General features: G+C 44.3%; 1 protein-coding gene across 4 annotated transcripts in view; it reads left to right on the top strand.

Moving 5' to 3' along the window:
* The first annotated feature begins 4,989 nt into the window (after positions 1-4,989).
* atp10b (ATPase phospholipid transporting 10B) overlaps positions 4,990-20,601 on the top strand; it is a 364,284-nt gene continuing 348,672 nt past the window's right edge. For 3 of the 4 annotated variants that reach the window (XR_005943877.1, XM_041194600.1, XM_041194602.1), the window contains exon 1: positions 5,148-5,259. The gene's annotated coding sequence lies outside the window, so the exon portion shown is untranslated. Of the gene's footprint in view, positions 5,112-5,147; positions 5,260-20,601 lie in introns of those variants that run through there. The other variant, XM_041194601.1, reaches the window with a different exon arrangement.

The following is a 20,601-nucleotide window of genomic DNA, read 5'->3' on the forward strand; positions in this document are numbered from 1 at the left end:
TACTGCCAGTTTATGTTGTGTAGCTGGCCTGATGAGTGCATGGCAAAAAGCTTCGATAGCATGTCTCTTTTCTCAACAATTAAAAAAATCTTATGGTGACATGGAAACATATCGAAAGAAAAAAACCCATTGAATAAAATATTTGTACTGCTTAGAAGCACAATGATAACATCAACACTGATGGAGCAATAATAAAATATATTTTCCTGTGCATTTTTGCTGCTTAGACTGGGATCTGGTGGCTGGGGATTGGTTGCCTTATTGACAGCATTGGTTTGCAGGTTTTCAGGTTGGAAAACTAAATCTAACAGGAGGACCAGTGAAGGTTGCTGTCTCCCTCCTTCCTGTGGACATAAAAATAAATATGCACTTGTCTGAAATCCCATTGTCCCCACTGGAACACACTCCAGATGCTGCAAACTGACAACAGCCCCACCTCTCGATGGTGCACCTCCTTGTTGACTCCAAAAAGCACCACCCACAATATGGTAACTGACTCGAGTGATGACGTCCCAGGTTTCAGCCTTCGCTGGTAAATCTGGACAACTCTCAACTGTTTGAGGAGGAGCCAGGGGAGATGTGGTGACTTGCACCACAAGTGGAACATGAGGAATGACTCAAATTGTGACTGTCACCATCCAAGTCAGAGCATTGTCCATATACTGAACTTCTTCCCTGAGAGATCCATTTCTGGTGGCATCACAACCATTCACACCCTGTCAGCTGAAGCCATTAAATAGATTGTTAACCTTGACATCGAACAATATCTGCTTCCCCAGCCATACGAATGAAAAAATAATCTTGTCATCCATTTTCCATTGCATGAATTTACTCTCATTGAAAGCAACTAATTTCTGTTACAATCAATGGAATGAAAATCAGGATATTTCTTTGACAGGTGGGAAATCCGCAGTGCTAATTTTATGCCAATGTGGCAAGTTGGTAATCTATTCATGGCGGGGACTGGATTTCACAGACAAGTGGAAGAGGTTTTGAATGTATGTGAGAGTTAAAACCTCTGAAAGTGACTTCAGGTCTGGATCCCAGCATCATTCCACTCACTTCTGGGTTGCCGCCAGACTGGTTTGGAGGGAAGTGGAGGAGCTCCCTTGGAGCTGTCAGGTAAGTAATAAGAAGAATCAAATAGGTCATTAAATGCTGTTTTAACCAGCAATTCTGACTTTACCAGCCAGCACATTGATTTCCTGAGCTGTCAACAACTTGTCATTGCCAACCAAGTGGGTGCACAGCAGCCAGATCTTCTTCAGTAAAACTGACAGATGAAATGTTAAACCAAGGCCCCATCTGCCCTCTCAGCTGCACGTAAAAACATCCCACAGCACTATTTCAAAGAAGAGTGGAGGGATGGTAGGGAGAAGTTTATACCTGGTGTCATGGTCATTATTTGCTCCTCAATCGAAATCACATGCAGAAAAAAAAAATCATCTGGCCATTCTCCATTGCTGTTTGTGGATATTTGTACAAACTGGCTCAGGGTAGTGTCCCAGGCCCAAACATCCTCAGCTGCTTCAATGAGCTTCCTTCAAACATAAGATCAGAAGGGGTGATGTTCGCTGATGATTGTAATATTCAGTACCATTCACAACTCCTCGGATACTGAAACAGTCCTTGTAAATATGCAACAAGACCAGGACAACATCCAGGCTTGGGCTGATAAGTGGCAAGTGACATATGCGCCACACAAGTGCCAGACAATGAATATCTCCAATAAGAGAGAATCCAACCATCTCCCCTTGACATTCAATAGCATTACCATTGCTGAACCCCTCACTAACCTAAAAGTTACCATTGATCAGAAACTGAATTGGACCAGCCATATAAATACTGTGGCTACAAGAGCAGGTCAAAGGCTGGGAAATTCTAAGGTGAGTAACTCACTTCCTGACTCCTCAAAGCCTGTCCAGCACCTACAAGGCACAAGTCAGTAGTATGATAGAATACTCTCCACTTGCCTGGATGAGTGCAGCTCCCACAACACGCAAGAAGCTCAACACCATTCAGGACAAAGCAGCCTGCTTTTTCAGCACCCCCATCCATCACCTTAAATATTCATTCCCTCCACACTGACACACAATGGCAGCAGTGTGTACTATGAAAAGATGCACTGCAGCAACTCAGTGCAACTCAAGGCTCCTTTGACAGCACCTTCCAAACCTGTGACCTCAACCACCTAGACAGACAAGGGCAGCACACACATTGGAACAAGTCCTCCGCCAAGCCACTCACCATCCTGACTTGGAACTATATCACCTTTCCTTCACCATTGTGGGACCAAATCCTGGAACTCCCTTCCTGGGAGCACTGTGGGAGTACATACACAGATGGGCTGCAGTGGTTCAAGAAAGGCAGCTCACCACCACCTTGTCAAGAGCAATTAAGGAAGTGCAACAAAATATTTTTTTTTTAAATTGTCTTTTGTGCTTCCTATATTCCAACACCTACCTATTCTTCAGAAGCACTTCTATGGTTGTAAAGGACTTTGGGTAATCCTAAGGTTGTATAAGGTGCTTTATTAGTGGAAGTCTTTTCTTCAGTTATCACAGCTATAGCAATACAAGACACCAGTAATGTTTTATGGACATGTAGCATTGATAGGGCTAACAAGTATGTTGAAGATTTTAGTTGCCTATCCAAGTGAGTATAATTGATTGTGGTGAAATCCATGCACTCTCCCTCACGGTAAGGCTTTTCCAGTTTCTGCACAGTCCTCACTCTTTCTTCCATTCAGGTAGGAGCAGTTCTTTTAAACTGCTGTAGCCACTTGATTTTCCTGACCCCCACCCACCCCCACCATCATGACAGTCTCTTTATGGGAAGATCTCTAAGTTAGAGCACAGTTTGGAACCCAGCAAACAATTCAAATTGTGTTGTCAACAGAAAATTTGCTGGAGTTAGGAGGGGGGCAGTAGGCTGGGGACAAATCTCACAATGGGTCCAATTTTATTGCCTACCCCTAATTTCTCTGAGAAGATTCTGGTTGACCTTTCCCTTGAACCTCAGCAATCCCTGTGGTGATGGTGCTCGCACTGTAAGGTAGGGTACTCTCAGGTTTTGATCCATTGACAATGAAAGAACAGTTAGCCTTTCTTTGCAAAGGTGCTGCTGGTGGTACTTCTCTAGTGCTTTCAGGTGCCTGCCATAGGTTGTCCAAATCTCTGAAGCATATACAAGCTTGGAAATCACCGCTGTCCTGTAAACTATGACTTTAGTCATGGAATGAGATCCTGGTCTTCCTCAATTAGCTGAAAGCTAAGCTAGCACATTGGAGGTGATGGTGAATTTTGTCATCTATGCCTGCCTTAATCGAGAGGAGGCTCCCAATATAATGAAAGTGGTCCACATCAACCAGGAACTCACCATTGATCTTAACCGATGAGAGTTTCAAATTGCTTACGTGTGTGGAAAAAATTTGCAGAACAGGCAGAAAACTGTTCAACCTTTGCCGTCTTCAACCCAAAACCAAAATCACATCAACTTTAGTCATTGCACTCCAGCATGCAGGTGATGCTTGCATGTGTGCTCACACAGGAACTGAGCAACACGCCATTGTCAACTCCTTCTCTGAATCGTATGAGAAAATAGGCCTTTCACTAAACCTGGAAAACTAAGATCCTCTTCCAACCACCACCTACAGCAGGTGAATAATGAGTATTCAATCACAGTTTCTAGGGGGATTAAGTTCAGAAACCTCAAAATGGCCTCTATTTGGGCATAACCTCTTGTTCATGTAGGTAGTGCCCCTTTACATGTTGTATCTTATTGATAATTGGTTCGGCCTTGGGGGGCTGGGGTGGGGGATGGGGGAGGTTGGGTTTGGCCTCGGGAGGCAGTTTCGGGTCAGGTTTGGCCTTGGGGGTGGTGTCGGGTTGGGCGGGGCCTCAGGAGGGATGTCAGGTCAGGCCATGGGGTGTGGTGGATTGGTTTGGGCCTTGAAGGGGAGTGTCATGTCAGGCCTCATGGGGAGAGGGGTTGGGTCAGGACTTTGGAGATGATTGCGTCAGGGCTAGGGTGCAGTTGGATCGTGCCTTAGTCGATGGTCGGGTCGGGCCTTGGGGGGGTGGTCATGTTGGGCCTCGGGGCCGGTTGTGTCGGGCCTCAGTTTGGGTTGGGGTATTCGGTCGTGCCTGGGGGTTGGATCAGACCTTGTGGAGATGTGTCAGGTCAAGCCTCAGTGGAGAGATGGGAGGGGGTTTGGGTCAGACCACAGAGTGGGGGGACGGGTTGGGTTGGGTTGGGTTGGGCCTTGGTGAGGGGTCAGATTGGGCCATGTCGGGCCTGGGGAGAGGTGTTAGATCAGGCCTTGGGAAATTGGGGATGAGATTCAGACTGATGAGGAGGGAAGGGGAGGAAATATTAGTCGTGCCTGGCCAGGAGGTGGCGGGAGTGGGGAAGCAAAGAGTCCCTGTGGGGGTGATGGAATCCCGTGGGTTTGGGAGGGTGTACTCCCTTTGGGGTGGTGTAGTCCCATGGAGGTGATAGTCATGAGGGACGGTAGGAGTCCCCTGAAGCGACTGGATGTGGAGGAGTCTTGTGGGGGGGTGGATCTAGTAGGGGGGGGATCCCACATGGGTTCATGTGTGTCTGTATAATAGTTCTCTAGAAGTTTGAAGGGATTTTAATACTTCAAATTTTCCTGGGTAAATATTGATGTAACACAGTCAGAACATCCGAGGTTTGCGATTTAAATCACATCTTTGATTGTTTCCAGTGCAGGGCAATTGCCAAGGGGAAGTTTGCACTTCTGGGCAATTGTCATGCAAAGCTTACCTGGGAACTTCCAAAAGGGATTTCCTAGTGCATCTTTGGGCTACCCCCCCCAGTATGACACCCTGGAGCTCGGAATTTACGACCCATTACTTTTAGGGGAATCCAATGCAATGAAGTTCTTGCATTGTTCATTCTGCAATTGATTAACTGCCTTGGTCAATGACTCAACAAATCTGTGTTCTATTTGTCTAAACTGGTTTGCCTGCTTTCTTTATTTAGAGCCAAGATCTCCTTGTTTCATGATGACATTTTACGGTGCAGTACGTAAATACCGAGAATGCAGCCCCTTCAAGAAGGCAGTGATCAACTCTTCACGATCTTAAGTAAGTGAGCAGTTTTACTTCTTGGGACTTCCTGGGGATTGGCAGTCCTTTTGTGAGAAAATCAAAGAGAAAGGAAATATGAGCCCAGTAGTCACTGAAGCAGTTTGTGATGGCAAGAAAAAAAAATAATGTCTTTGTCAAAATTTAGGTGAGATTTACAGGTGATAGCTGTTATTCACAGCAATACATTTGAAAAATATTTGGAACACAAACAGGAAAAACTTCAGTTGGGATGGAATTCTCGGCATCTGTTGTCTTGAGAAAAGGTGCCTGGCTTTGTTCCAAATGCCTTTTCTTTAAATCTTGTATATGATGTTTAATCTTGCCTTGTATTTCTGCATTTCTGTCAGCTTTAGAGAGTTATGTTCCCAATGAGATATATCCATCATGGAACTCTGTGCAGTATTTTACAATATTATATCCTATGAGGAAAAGAAATGGGAAACCAAGTGATCTACTGGGAAGAGAATGTGAAATGTTGCCTCATTTTAAAGCTGGAACAGCGTCTGTATCACTCATGGAATGTAATCAGTCATGTGTGATTCCATTGTGGAAATTACACTTACTTATGGGTTAATCACGTTTGCTAGACTCATTATTTGGAATTCTTCCATCTCGTTCACAGTGGGTTTCATGACGGGTGGGAGCAGAGAATTTAGCAGGAAGCCAAAAATTGGAAATCCTCCGGGGCAAAAATAGTTTGCAATTCTGTTAATGACGGGTTAATGGCGGCTCAGGTATTCCATTGTGCAGTGGCGTGAACGCCATTTGCATTCATTGCCATCTCATGAATGCTCCTTAAATCAGTTTCTCGCCGGAATCACTTTCCACCTTCCAATCTCACATCACGCCAGCGGGAAATCACATCCGTCTGCATCATGTTTGAAAAGGGTGGCGCGCAGAAGTCTGACATCACTTCACCCATGGCTTTGAGGTGAGTGGAACACAACTAGCCTACCTTCCATAGCGCTGCGCTGGTCTCATTGCAATGCCAGTGAATGCCACCCCGCTGGGGTGTAGGGTTGGTCTGCTCCCGGTACCTGTCTCCGTAGTCACAAGGACAGCAGTACTCAGGCAGGGCTCAATTTTCAGACACTAAGTAGTTTTGCGCCCGGGGGTGATCTGCTCCCAGTGGGTAGGCTATTGTCCAGTAGAACACCAGTGTGCAGTGGTATTCATACAGGTCTGAGCATTCAGAAACCAGCATTTCAACCGGGGAAGAGGTCGGGGGAGGGGAAAGGGGGAACGCATGGTGGGTAAGGGGGAAGGAAGGCTTTGCAAGGGGAAGGAGGGGTGGGGAAGCGGGTACACATGGGGCAATGGGGAAGGAAGGCTTGGCATGGGGTTGGGGGAGAAGGGGGGCATGATGGGAGGCAAAGGGTAGATCAAGTAGTGGGAAGCTAGAGCCTGATAACGGTAACTGAAATTCTGACAAACAAGGGGGTTAAAGGGACACCATATATATGAATGGGATGGAATGCACTCAGACTGAATAGGAAAGGCGGGGGGGGGCGGTGGGGGGATGGGTAATTAGTGAATTAGTGTGCCACAAGAGGAATGGGTCACATGCAGACTCACAAGTTTGGTGGAGTTGTGTAGTCTGCAGTCCTGAGGGCAATGGGGAACTCCTTGAAAGTCAAAGTCTTTGGCCTGGGGCTCGCAGTCAGGAGTCAGAGTACAGACAATCCTGGGGCTCTGTGGAAAGCAGTCAGAGAGTAGAGTCAGTCCTGGGCCTCTGTGGATCTCATAGTCACCAGTCGGAGAGTGGAGACAGTGATGGGGTGCAGCAGGAATGCTGCAGGAGTAATCATTAAGAGCACGGTGTACTCCACTCAAGGGATGGGCAAGACCTGTGCGCTCAGTGGGAAGAATGCACGGCTTGGTGTGCAGGACAGGTGCACAGTCGCTGTCCACGGGCTTGCCTGACTCTGTACTGGGCCGCAGATGATATGGTGCTGGTAATGGGAAGCACCTGCAGCCTGTATTTGGGGAACACATAATGAAGGGGGATGGGGTATGTGAAACTTTCCTGTGCGGGTTCACCTCGGTAGGTGAGTGTGCACAGCCTCCAGATGGGGAGGGTAGAGGCCCACATGGGGAGGGTAGAGGTTTACTTGGGGCATGGGCGCTTCCATAATGATGGGCTTAGCAGGGGAGGGTAGGAATGTCCATCACAACAACTATCTAGTATTATTAGGGGAGGCTGGGGAATAACTGGAGACAGCTCTACCTTCACATCATAAGTTTCCAGGTAGATTTCTGGGACAGATAGAGAGAGAGGGAGTGTCAAAGCTCATTTTGAAATAGTGGTGCAGAACCACCATCTTGCCACACTGGAGTTATGACGCAGTTATAAATCAAAAGTAGAAGTGAACCTGAACAGGAAGGGTCTGAGACTGTGGGAGAAGCACAATGCTGGAGTAAGGGGCCCTTCCTGAAAGCCAATGCCTTTACTCAGAAGTCAATGGCTTAACATCACATTCATAGCACATCAGCATTAACACATCGGAATGCAAAATCTGGGAATGCAGGCAATCAATAAGGAGGCAGAGGTGCAGCATATATGGCATTCCATTAATGGAGGATTGTCACGTTCTCTCCAGAATTAGCATTACTAATGGGCCAAAAGGCACCCAGCCATTAATCGTTGGCAACTTATTGTTCATTAGAATGCCAGATCAGAGGTTGGAGCACCGAGCCAGGTTAGGTAGCACTTGTCATTCAAACCTCTCATAGCAATGAGGGATTCAGATGTAACGTTTCTGGGATGGCATCTTGATTACCATAATGTGGGTGGAAGAGCCTCAAAGACAAGGCAGCATTAGCGACAATGCAAGTACGGCAGAAACCACTGTAGACAATTACAGTTCCCATAGGTAACAGATTGTGAACTTCATTATCTTGACCCGTTACTCACTAATGTCTTCAATGTTTCATTTCAGAGAGAAGGCAAAAGCATAAATGGATCCAAGGCTCAATGCTTCCTTTTTGAGTGTCCTAATGCAATGGAGGAGGTGAAGGAGGGTGAGGCGATGCACAGTGCAGCTCCATGAGGGGGCCCCACCTGTTGTCCAGGCTCAGGGGGAACCACAACAAAAACAAGAGGGCCAGAGGGAGAGACCCAGACAACAGAGGCGAATCACCAGGCCAAGGGTATACTGAAGAAGACAATCCTATTTGCAAATGAGTGAGACAATACTGGGCATGTCTGCGCTTGTCCCGAGTTTTGGTAGATCACATATGCCACATTCTTTGTGATGACCTGATGCCCATGGAGTTGGAGAGTATCCCCTGCCATTGGCTTCAAATGTGACTGCTGTGCTCAATTTCTTTGCCCGTGGGTTTGCCAGAGATCCACAGGGGACCTGTGCAGCATCTCGTAATCTGCAACACATAGGTGCATAAAGGAGGTAACAGATGCCCTTCACAGCAAGGCACATCACTTTGTGAGGTTTGCTCTGGACAAAAATAGCCAGGCTGCAAGAGTAATCGACCTCGCAGCTATCTGAGGCTTCCCAAGAGCACAGGGTGCAATTGCCTGTACCAATGTGTCTTTAAGGGCTCTGTAGCAGAAGCCCCTAATGTTTATAAACTGCAAAGGCTGCCATTCCATGAATGTATAACTGGTGTGTGATCATCAGTAGCACATATTGCACGCTTGTGCCAGGTACCCTTGGAGTTGCAATGACTCCTACAACCTGAGTCACTCCAGGTGCCTGAGGTTTTTGAAGGGGCAGAACATCAGCAGAAGTGGCTGCTTGGGTTTAAGGGGTACCCACTGAAATGCTGGCTGATGATACTGATGCGTTTCCCTCACAGTCATTCTGAGGAGAGGTACAACATTGCTCACAGCTCCACATGGTCTCTTATAGAGCAGACCATTGGGATTCTGAAGATGCACTTCAGATGTTTGGACTGCTCAGGTGGACTCCCGATAGCGTTTCATGTGTTATTGCCATGTATTGCACCCTTCACAACCTCGCACTGCAAAGAGGTGATCCCTTACCAGAGGGTGAAATGGAGGAGGATAAGGGCTCTTCAGGGGATGAAGATCAGGAGTCCCAGGAACCTCAAGAGGGTGATGAGGGTCATTTTGAAGGCAACAATGCCATAGAGGAAGCAAGACATGGGACACATATCCATGACACTTTAATAACTGCCAGATTCCGGGAGGAGTAAATTGAAGGCAAGGGGAGATGGCCACAGTCCCCCTGGCCCTCAGTGCCATTCCCTTTCATCTCAAGACATTTCCAACCAATTGACACTTGCAACTTTTGGCCACATGATTCACCAGGCCATCATCTCTACAAAGGTCTGTGGAACCCTTTGCATGCACTCGCTCTGGGAAGTGAGAGTCAACAACGACAGCAATGTGAGAAGTGACTTGAAGCTGTTGCTGCCACATAATTAAGAAACAACAGCAGACAGTGAGATGAGGACATGGTCCTCTCTCTCCATACCTTATCCTTTTCCACTGCCACTTAGGAGACATAAGTGCTGCTAATCCCTCAAGGCTGATGAGCTGCCCTCACACAATGGTCTTCCGTGAGGAGGAAAGGTTAGAAGTGCATAAATCACACACTTCTAATAAAGATTTTAACGCATCTCCCTGACATTACAGAAGGGTACGGAGAACACCTTCAGTAAGGTTGACATCACATGAATTTGAATCTCACAGAGGTAGACTGTCACTGAGTCAGAGAATGGATAAACCTCAAAATAAGGGGATTCAAGTGTACATAATCACAACGCCTCCAGTTGACCAAGCCATTCATATAAACATCAAATTTATTTGCAAAAGTTCAACATTTTTACAGTTGTAGCACACCTGTATCCCAAAAGTGATTTCAAAATTCCTTAATTTTCCAACCCAACCACTACACCTGGGTGTTACCCTAACACCCGCAGCACAAGTGGAGGCAGCCTGCTAACTGCTGTGTCCAGATGTCTGCGATGACCTTGTTGGATGTCCTCTGGTAGAGGGTCCCAGCCTGATAAAAGTCTCCTGCTCAGGGGCAGATGTTCCCTCCTCGGCCTGAGCAGCTGGAGTGAGTAGGGCCACAAGCAGAGGGGACTCTTAGTGGCTGAATACCCTTGGAGTGTCCTGTACGGAGGCCCCTGGGGTGTCTGGCTGATGCTCATCCTCCCTGTGGGTGTCTGAGGGCCCCATCCTGACTCCTTGAGGAGAAGATGCGCCTGGAGGGAGGTCAAGGTGCCTCCCCCCCACCCCCTCTGTCTCACCTACATCGTGATGGTGGCCATGGAGTCCAAGGCCAAGCCCAAATCCAGAAAAATCTCCTGGACCACGGTGTCCATGATGGTCATCAACCTTCTCACGGTGACCTTGAGGCACTGGCAAATTGGAGCCACAACATCAGAGAGAACGCAAACGGACTCCTCCATCATTCGCTCTAGTCTGCCGAGTGACTGCTGAATCTTTGCCTGATGTTCTGCCGCCTGTTGTTGCATCTCCAGCATTGAGTCGGCAGCCACTGGCTGAGGTTCATCATCTGACTCAGACTGAGCGGCGGCTGGTCTCCAGGAGCCCTCCGAGTGCCTGACACCTGGGCTGCCCCTGCCTCTGACTGCTGCATGTCAGTGAGGTGTTCTCCAGTTGGTGAGCCCAAGTCTAATCTACAGCAGACACTGAGGTGTATCTCTGTACTGGTGGAGGGTGCAGGTGGGCATTGTGACAGTTCTTCCTTAGCTTCCTCTTTGGACATGGTCTGGGGGCTGGGACTTCTGGTGGGCACCCTGGTGGGCCTCGTAGTGCTGGTGTCTATACAATAGAGAATGGAGTTTTAGTTGATGAGCATGAGGAACATAAGATTGTGTGTCACTCACTGTGACTGTCAGGATGTGACGAAATGATGGAGATGTGATCTGTACTAGGCTGCTGAGACAATCCGATCTCCCCTTCCCCAAAGGAATGATCCCTGTCCTCCACAGTGATCTCAGCTGTAGCCTCCTGAGCTTGCTGAGGGCAATGATGTCGACCATGACCCCCAACCCCTCCCAATTCCCCCTGCTCCCCATCCTTCCCAACTCTGCAGCGCACCCCCCCTCCCCCACAACTGGGTCTGTGCTATTTTCCACCTGTTTTGGGCAGGCATGCCCTGGATGAAGACAAAAGAAAGGCATGTGATGAGAAGCAATGGAGCATAGGCAGGGAAAGATGCATATCCCCTGTGTGTGGTGAGCCCTCCCCAGCAGATCTGATAGATGTCGCATGATAGATGGGATGGTGGTGATGTGAAAGATTCCATTAATCAATCAGTGGTGATATCTACCCCCTGCTAATGGTTGTGTGAGATCCCTGAAGAGAGCAGCCCTTTGAGTACATGATGCCATGATGAGAGTTTGATATTGGAGGGAGTTGAAAGATGACTTACCCTGGCGAAACGGATAAGATCATTCAGCCTCTTCCCACAATAGGTAGTGTTTCGGGTGCAGTTGCCAGCCACGCTGCAATTGTCTCCCAGGTCGGAGACGTGAGGCTGATGTGCTTCTTGGAACTGTCCCTGGGATATAGGACATCCCCATGGACCCGCGCTCCTCTGATCAAAGCCTCGAGTGGCTGGTGGGTGAAGTGGGGTCCTGCCTTCTTCTTGAGGCTTGCTGCCCCCTTCTTTTGGCTTTTGGACATCTTGAATGGTGTCCAGGGGAGAGGTGGGCTGGACACAGTGAAACGTGTATACTCCGGTGGCATTTAAATATGATGCCCGGACCTTCAACCCCACCAGGTAACAGTGGTGCAGGCGCATCTGCTCCCAGCCTGCCGGGTGATTCAGAGAGACATTCTCCTGTGCATAATCAATGAGCTTCCAAGCATGGAATTGGCTGTGATTTCCCACCATTTCGAGCAGCAGAATACAAGCTGTGGAACCCGCCTTGAAAAACAGAAACTTCCATGCCCTGAGTGGGAAGCATTTTCTCTGGATTTGCTTAGAAAATTAATGAAGATTTCTTTTATAAATAGGTCAGTTGGAGGCTATTTTTCTCCGAATTGGCACCTCTTTGTACAACCCTATATACTGTATTTGATTGGCAAAATTAGTATATGCGCTGCATATGTCACATGAATGGTTTAACAAAATATATCTTCAATTATGTTGCATATGATACGTTTCTGTCATCTTTTTGTCACATTTTGTCTCTTCCTTCTTTGCCAATATATTTCTGTCTGTGTATTCTTTTACTTTTGTTTCAATGGATAGAATGGTGGGGAATAGGGAAATTTCTGACTTGGAAAAATATCACTATTCCTTCACCGTTGCTGGGTTCAAATCCGGGAACTCCCTTCCTTACAGCACTGTGGATGTACCTACACCACATGGACTGCAGCGGTTCAAGAAGGAAGCTCGCCACCATCTTCTCAAAGGTAATTAGGGATGGGCAATAGATGCCGGCCCAGCCAGCGAAGCCCACATCCTGTGAATGAATAAAAAAAGTAGTGATGATTGCAGCTATATCCGCTGTTGCCCCTCCCTGTTATTTCATTGGTGGCATGCATGTCTGTTTTGCCATTTTCCCAGTCTGTCCCTTTGCCTGCTTTGTTTAATCAGTTGCCTTGTTATTTCTGCTGTATTCTAATGGTGGTTTTTCTCAGTAAACTTTTTTATTCATTCAAGGGATATGTGGTCAACACTGGTTTTTATTGCTCTTCAGAAAGTGATGGTGAGCCATCTCCTTGAACTGCTGCATTCCTTATATTGAAGATAATCCTCCAGTGCTGTCAGGTAAAATTCCCTGCTTCCACGGTGCCGTCAGGTAAAGTTCCCTGCTCCCACAGTGCTGTCGGGTAGGGTTCCCTGCTCTCATTGTGCTGTCGGGTAGAGTTCCCTGCTCTCCCTTCATTATTTATCAACCTTCCATATCCTTCTGATGAAAGGTCATCAACCAGAAATGTTAACTCAGTTTCTCTTCACAGACACTGTCTGACCTGCTGAGAATTTCTAGCAATATTTGTTTTCAATCCATTATCCTTTTGTTTGCAACACTTAAGTTATCTCTGCAGGTTTTTTTTTCCCTGAACATTGTGGTCTCTTCCAATCCATCCACGCAATGGCCTCTCAATCTCAGTTCACCCACTGGCAGACAGGAGATGAGAATAACTTCAAGGCAGCATTTGAGTGAATGTATCAAGGAACCTCAGCAAAACCTGGAGTCAGTAGGGCAAGTGGGGAACAGTCCAATTGTTGGAATCATGCCAGACACAAAGCCAGTTGTCAGATTCCCACTGTTGATTGTTGCTGGAAGTTCTCTTCTCAGTCTGAGGGCTATTCTCAAGTGTCTCCCACCATGAGTGCTCCCTCCCAACTACAATTTGGCCAGTTGCCAGTGTCATTAAGATTGGCAGTATCTCCACTTCCGTGAACTTGCTGAGTTCTTTGACTATTTTCCTCCTCATCTCCTTGTTAAAGTCTGGGCCGGTGTACAACTGTTATGACCAAGACGACTGTTTCAAGGTAACTAATAACTTAAAATTCTTATTCTTTATATCATATTTTGAAATTTTGATAGTGTTTTCGGACCACAACTACAAACTGGTAGCCAGTTATGGTTGGTGATTTTTAGTGTCAGTACAAAATCCATCCATTGAGGGCTATGATACTTTAGCTCCTGGCAGGTTAAAATTCTGAATGATTGGAATTTTAACATGGATGAGCAGGTGGGGTTTAAATAGGCAAAATTGCGGGTGTGTTGGGAAGCTGATTCCAACACCAACCTCTGGGTTTCACCAAGGCGAGGCAGTGGGCAGGCAGCCAAGCTGCTCCCGAGGAGGTTTGGCATTTGAAAAATGTTAATGAGGCTGGAATTCTAAGCTGTAACCTGCTTTGCAGGTTTAACTGTGGCTGGCTGCCCTGGACCTCAGTGAACCAGGCAGCTGCAGTGGGGCGAGGGCAGCTTTGGGGAGAAGGCAAGTGCCTCCCCAGCAGCCCAGACCCCTGAACTCCCTCCATCATCAGACTCTGCTGCACACTGTGGAGTTAAAGCTCTGCAACATGCAAGGAATTCCTGCATTTCCCATGCATAACTGGACTCCCACTCCACTCCTAATGAATCAGCAAGCAAAAATTCCCCACACCCAATACTGTATATCTCCAAGTAAACTGTATATCTATGAAATACTGTATATTTCTGTATATCTTTGAAAGCTTTCATTGATAATTACTACTGTACCTCTGCATTTCTATTTGTTTTGTTGAAAGCATTCAATTTCCATGTTTTACAAAATAAATCAATTGATGCTAATGCAGTACCCCTTCACTAAAAGGTTCTTAAGATACTGTAGCCTTCAATATGGCATGCATAACTTGTGGCCTTTGCCTAATTTAAACCCTGTATAATTGAAGAACTGGTCACAAGTATCAAATCAATACTTCTTTAAATGAGGTTATACAGCTTAATAATCTGTACCACGAGTTTCTCATAGAGAATTAGTTGTGTAGAGTTGATGCCCAGTACAAACAGGTGATGCTAAGCCAGCTGTACACTTCAACAACAGAGCTGAACTAATATCTGGCTAATCCTGAAATTGAAGGTTATATGAATAAGTATAAACATATGAGATGAAAATTCTAAGTGACATGATGGTTCCGATCCTGCTGGGATCAAGATAATGTCATCATTGAAATGCAGCCAGTGAAGGTTGAATAAAGGACATTGTCACGGTGATGTTCTATAGATTTGATTTGGACATCTTTCAGGGTTGAGGAGAAACTCTAGAGTTTGTTTGAGTTTTAGCTCTGAAAGAGTCTATGACAGTGTTAGTAACATACTCTGTTGGAAAGAACTGAGTCAACAGATTAATTGTCTTTTTTTTCCCTGTTCATTTTGAGTTATGTGAAAACTCCTCTTAGTTAAATGTCCATCATTAAACTTTTTTTCAATATAACATGGATTTCTTACTATTGTAAAATAATCACTACACCACTTATCACTCGTCATAAGGCTCTCCCTGTGTCTCCCTTCCTGTGAGCCCTTTCAGCTCAAACATTATGCAACATGACGTTCATTAAAATACCCTGGCATAATTCCCTCTTATACATTCCACAAGCCTCCGTCATCCTACATAACAACTGGACTTTGTTATTTACTTATCAAATAAAATGCCTAAGATTTATTTTCCCAATTATTAAAAATAAACACTGGTCTGAGTTGCCAATATGTGATTATAAGTAGCATTAAATAATGTTGGAGCAGCTTATTCATTATATGAATCTACCCATTATGAATAACTGGAAATCTTCAAGACTGTCCTCCTGTGAAAAAACTGTAAAGTCATGATTGTAAATAATCCCTGACTCTGTGATTACATTCAAATGCTTTTAGACTGCATTATAGTTATGTTTTTCAGCTGCTTATATCAAAATATATCCTGGGTCACAATAAAAATGAATTAATGAATACCTGTGATGACCATGTGCGTTCATGTGCATAATAATATAGTGTCATGACTACATCAGGAAATTTCATATAAGCAATACTAGCTGAGTATCTTTGGCTAATATAAAAGGCTAACTGTAGTCGGCATTAATGTCACTGCTAATTTAAGGGTACAAGTTGTTTGCAGTAAATCCCCAATTGTGACTGATCTAATAAATCATTTGGTTCGCGCTAGACTTAACCATCAGGGAAGACTGAATACTACAAATGGTAAATTCAAAAGATTTATTGACAATTAAAAGGTGGAAAGGTAACAGGTTAAAAATGTAGAAGACAAAGCTTCAATTAACAGTAAAAGGAGAAAGCTTAACTTAACAACAAAACAGACTTCTCACAGCTTCCACGGGTGATCAGGCAGAAGACACGAAGCGATGATAACATTTGGTCATTCATACGTGGGTAACACACTAACAAAATGGCTTTCCGAAATCTTAATTTTTATACCCTCAGCTCACATTTTCTTATCTTGAATTAGCCCAACTGTTGAACAATAATTGGTTAAATTAACCGACTGCCAATTTATAATTGGTTCCTGACACCTGTGAGCATCTCCTCAAGCAGTAATACAATGGGGGCTACTCAGAATGTTTCATGTGACCATTTTCCCATACAGTAATACAATACATTATTCTTTATCCGTTTTCATGTAACTTCCCAAGGTCATGAATGTTTTAACTTTAGCGCACCTTGTCTTTTCAGACTGGCTTAAGAAACACATTTTATAGTGTACAGACTTCTCATAATGTACATTTAGTATATTAAAATCAAATGTTAATTATGAAACATAAAACATTACATAATTTCTGTTAAGGTTATATTACCAGCCTTAGCAATACATCCATTGATTAATTACTTATTCTTCAACTGTCTCCTAATTGAGACTTACTACTTGCCCTGGCTGGTTTCCAATAATGCAGTAACTGGTTACTTTCTGAAATGGCTCCTGGATTAATTCAAAATGGTTTCTGAACATGTTAGTTTACTATAACTAAATAACATATTGAATCAGACTACAAAATGGTAAAATTATTGATTTTAAGACTACCAATATAAGTATTGAACAGAGAAATGCAGTCGAAGTACTGCTATATTGGCAGTTGCATTACATATAGCCATACCAATTTCAGTATTTCTTTAAGCTGTAGGGACAAACCCCATCAGTGGTGTGCAATTAAATCATTGTGTCATAGGTCATTTTAATTGCTGCATGCTTCTCTGTGTATGTTGGGGTCAACCCTACAGAACATTTTGATTCTTTAATTGTAACCCTTGCATAACATTTGTTTATTGATAGAAACCTGTGAGCTACATTTAAATAATATATGGCCACCCTCCAGTATCTCACTTAAGTGCCCATTCTTCAGCAATAAGTGTTAGCAAGCTATTCACCTGTGAGAAGTATATCTTGTCCGACATCCAGATGCACATATTAGCAAATCATTGAATAGTATTCAAGAGTGGGAAGCCTGACTGTTTCTTTGCTCTTGTTCATAGCCAACTGTAGCCGCTATTGCCCTCAAAGATAATGGCAGCTCAAATAAAATCTAGGAAATTTCTGATCTATCTAATTTATAGTACTGCATTTATAACCAGATCCACTGAGGAGTTGTATATTCTGTGATTTTGGGAGAACTTAGGAACATAGGATCAGGAAAGGCCCTTCGAACCGGCTCCACCATTCATTGAGATCATGGCTGACCTAGTTGTGATCTCAGCTCCACTTTCCTGGCTCCACCGCCCCCCCCCCCCCCCCCCCCCCCCCCACCCATTAGCCCTTGACTCCTTTGCCTAACAAAAATCTGTCTAAATCTGCCTTGAATAAATTCAAAGACCCAGCCTCCACTACTTTCGGGTGAAGAGAATTCCACGCACCAGTGATCCTTTGGGAGAAAAAGTTTCTCCTCACTTCTGTCTTAAAAGGGAGACTTCTTATTTTTAAATTATGTCCCATAGTTTTAGTCTCCTCCAAATGAGGAAACATCTTCTGGGTATTCACTCTATCAAGTCTCCTCAGGATTTTATAGTTTCAGTCAGATAATCTCTCATTCTTCTAAACTCCAATGGGTATAAGCCTAACCTGTTCAACCTTTCTTCATAAGACAGTCCCTTCATCTCAGGAATGAATCAAGAGAACTCTCTCTGAACTGCTTCTAAAGCAATTATATCTTTTTTTTAAAATAAGGAAACCAAAACTGCACACAGTACACCAGATCTGGTTTCACCAAAGCCCTGTGCAGTTGCTGTTAAACTTCCATACTTATGTACAAAAACAGAAAATGCTGAAAAAACTCAGCAGGCCTAACAGTATCTGTGGAGAGAAATACAAAGTTAACATTTCAAGTCCATTTGACTCTTCTTCAGACTTTGAAGAAGGGTCATACGGACTGGAAACGTTAACTCTGTCTTTCTCTCCACAGATGCTGTTTTTTCCAGCAATGTTTGCTTTTGTTTCAGTTTACCAACATCCGCAATATTTTGATTTTACCTTCCTAATGACTTGCTGTAGCTGCATACTAACGTTTTGTGATTCATGCACCAGGACATCTAGATCCCTCTGCACCACTGAGTTCTGCAATCTTTCTCCATTTAAATAGTATATTGCCTTTCAATTCTTCCTGGCAAAGTGACCAAGTTCACATTTACCTGCGTTCTACTCCATCTGCCAAATTTATTCCCACTCACTTAACCTGTCTATATTTTTTTAAAAATCATTTAGGGGGTGTGGGCTTCACTAGCTGGGTTAGCATCCTTAGTTGCCCTTAAGGAGGTGGCGGTGAGCTGCCTTCTTGAACCGCTGCAGTCCATGTGGTGTAGGTACACCCACAGTGCAGTTAGGGAGGGAGTTCCAGGATTTTGACTCAGTGACAGTGAAGGAACGGCGATATATTTCCAAGTCAGCATGGTGAGTGACTTGGAGGGAAACTTCCAGATGGTGGTGTTCTCATCTATCTGCTGCCCTTGTCCTTCTGGATGGTAGTGGTCATGGGTTTGGAGACTCTTTACCTCCTCTTGACAACTTATTTTCCTACCTATGTTGGTGTCATGAGCAAATCTAGCTACCATACATTCACTCCCTTCATTCAAGTCATTGATATAGATTGTAAATAGTTGAAGCCCCAGCACTGATCCCCGTGGCACACCATTAGTTACAGCTTGCTAATCCGAAAAAGATCCATTTATCGCCATTATGTTTCCTGTTAGCCAACCAATCCTTCATCCATGCTAATATATTACCCCCTACATCATGTCTTCTTATCTTTAAGGTGATACCTTCACAAATGTCCTTTGGAAATCCAAATGTGCTACATCTACCAGTTCCCCTTTATCCACCTTGAATGTTATTTCATCAAAAAAACTCTCATGATTTCTCTTTCACAAAGCCATGTTGGATCTGTCTGATCAAATCATGATTATCTAATTATCCTGCTATAACCTCCTTAGTAACGGATTCTAGCACTTTCCCTATGACATATGTTAGGCTAATTGGCTTATAGGTTCCTGCTTTCTGCCTCCCTCCTTTCTTAAATAAATGTATTACAGTAGCTATTTTCCAATCCACTGGAATCTTCCCAGAAGCTAAGGAATTTTGGAAGATTATAACCAATGCATCTACCATCTCTGCCGTCACTTCATTTAAGATCCTAGTATACAGGCCAACAGGCCCTGAGGCCTTGTCAGCCTTTAAGTCTAATAGTTTTCATAGCACCTTTTCCCTGGTGATAGTGATTGTATTCAGTTCATCCTTCCCTATCACCTTTTGACTTTCAAGAATCTTTGAGAAGCTTTCTAAGTCCTTTACCATGAAAGCAGGTGCAAAATACTTGTTCAACGCCTTCACAATTTCTTTAATTTCCAATATCAATTCCCCATCCTCACTCTCTAGAGGACCAACACTAACTTTGATCTTTTCCCATTCAAATACTTGTAGACATTTTCACTATCTGTTTTTATATTACTAGCTAGCTTTCTCTCATACTCTGTTTTCTGCCTCTTCATTTTTTAAAGTAATTCTTTGCTGGTCTTTAAAATCTCTCCAATCCTCTGATCAACCACTAGTCTTTGCAGATTTCTACAGTGATTCTTTCAATTTAATATTATCCTTAACTTCATTATTTAGCCACAGATGATGCATCCTCCTCAAAGAGCCTTTCTTTCTTACTGGAATAAATCTTTTCTGAGCATTATTAAATATCTCCTTTAAAAGTCTGCCTCTGCAACTCTACCTTTTAATTTAGTTTCCCAGTTCACCTTCCCAAACTCTACCTCCACAACCTCATAGTTACTTTTATTTAGGTTTACAGCATTAGTCACAGACCCACACTTCTCACTTTCAAACTGAACATGGAATTCTATCATGTTGTGATCGCAGTCACCTAGGGGCTCCTTTACTATGAGGTTTTGATTAATCCTGTCCCATTGAACATTACCAGCTCTAGGATAGCCTGCTCACTTGTTGATTCTAGAATGTGATGCTCTAAGGAATTGTCCCAAAAGCACTCTATTAACTAATTTTCCAGGTTACCTTCACTAATCTAATTTTCCCAATCTACATGGGGTAGAATTTTCTGGGTGGCATGCGGAGATGGACCCGACACACCGATGCATAAAATGACGCGTGATGACGTCGGCCTTGCGTCCTGATGTCATTGCGCGCCATTGCAATATTTCGTTCAGCAGGCGCGCACCGGATTCGGCTGCATGCCTGCCAAAATTTCAACAGTCTATTCAGGCCATTAAGAAATTAATTAAAGTACTTAAGAACACTGCCCATCCAAACTTAAGGTTGGTGGTCAGGTGAAAAACCCAAGTGGCCTTTGTGTTTTTCAGGAAACCTCATCCGCAGGCGGGAAAAGGTTTCCTGAACATTTTATTAAATAATTTAATCAATTTTCATAAGTATAAAAACATGTCCCCACTCATGTGTCACAGTTATATGAGGGAACACGTTTGAATGCATTTTTTAATTGATTCTTTAATTATTTTTATATTCATTCAATCTCCCTGAGGCAGCTTTGTGCCTCAGGGAGATTGCTGTGCTCTT

Source organism: Carcharodon carcharias, chromosome 8 (assembly GCF_017639515.1).
Source record: "Carcharodon carcharias isolate sCarCar2 chromosome 8, sCarCar2.pri, whole genome shotgun sequence".
Classification (NCBI taxonomy): domain Eukaryota; kingdom Metazoa; phylum Chordata; class Chondrichthyes; order Lamniformes; family Lamnidae; genus Carcharodon; species Carcharodon carcharias.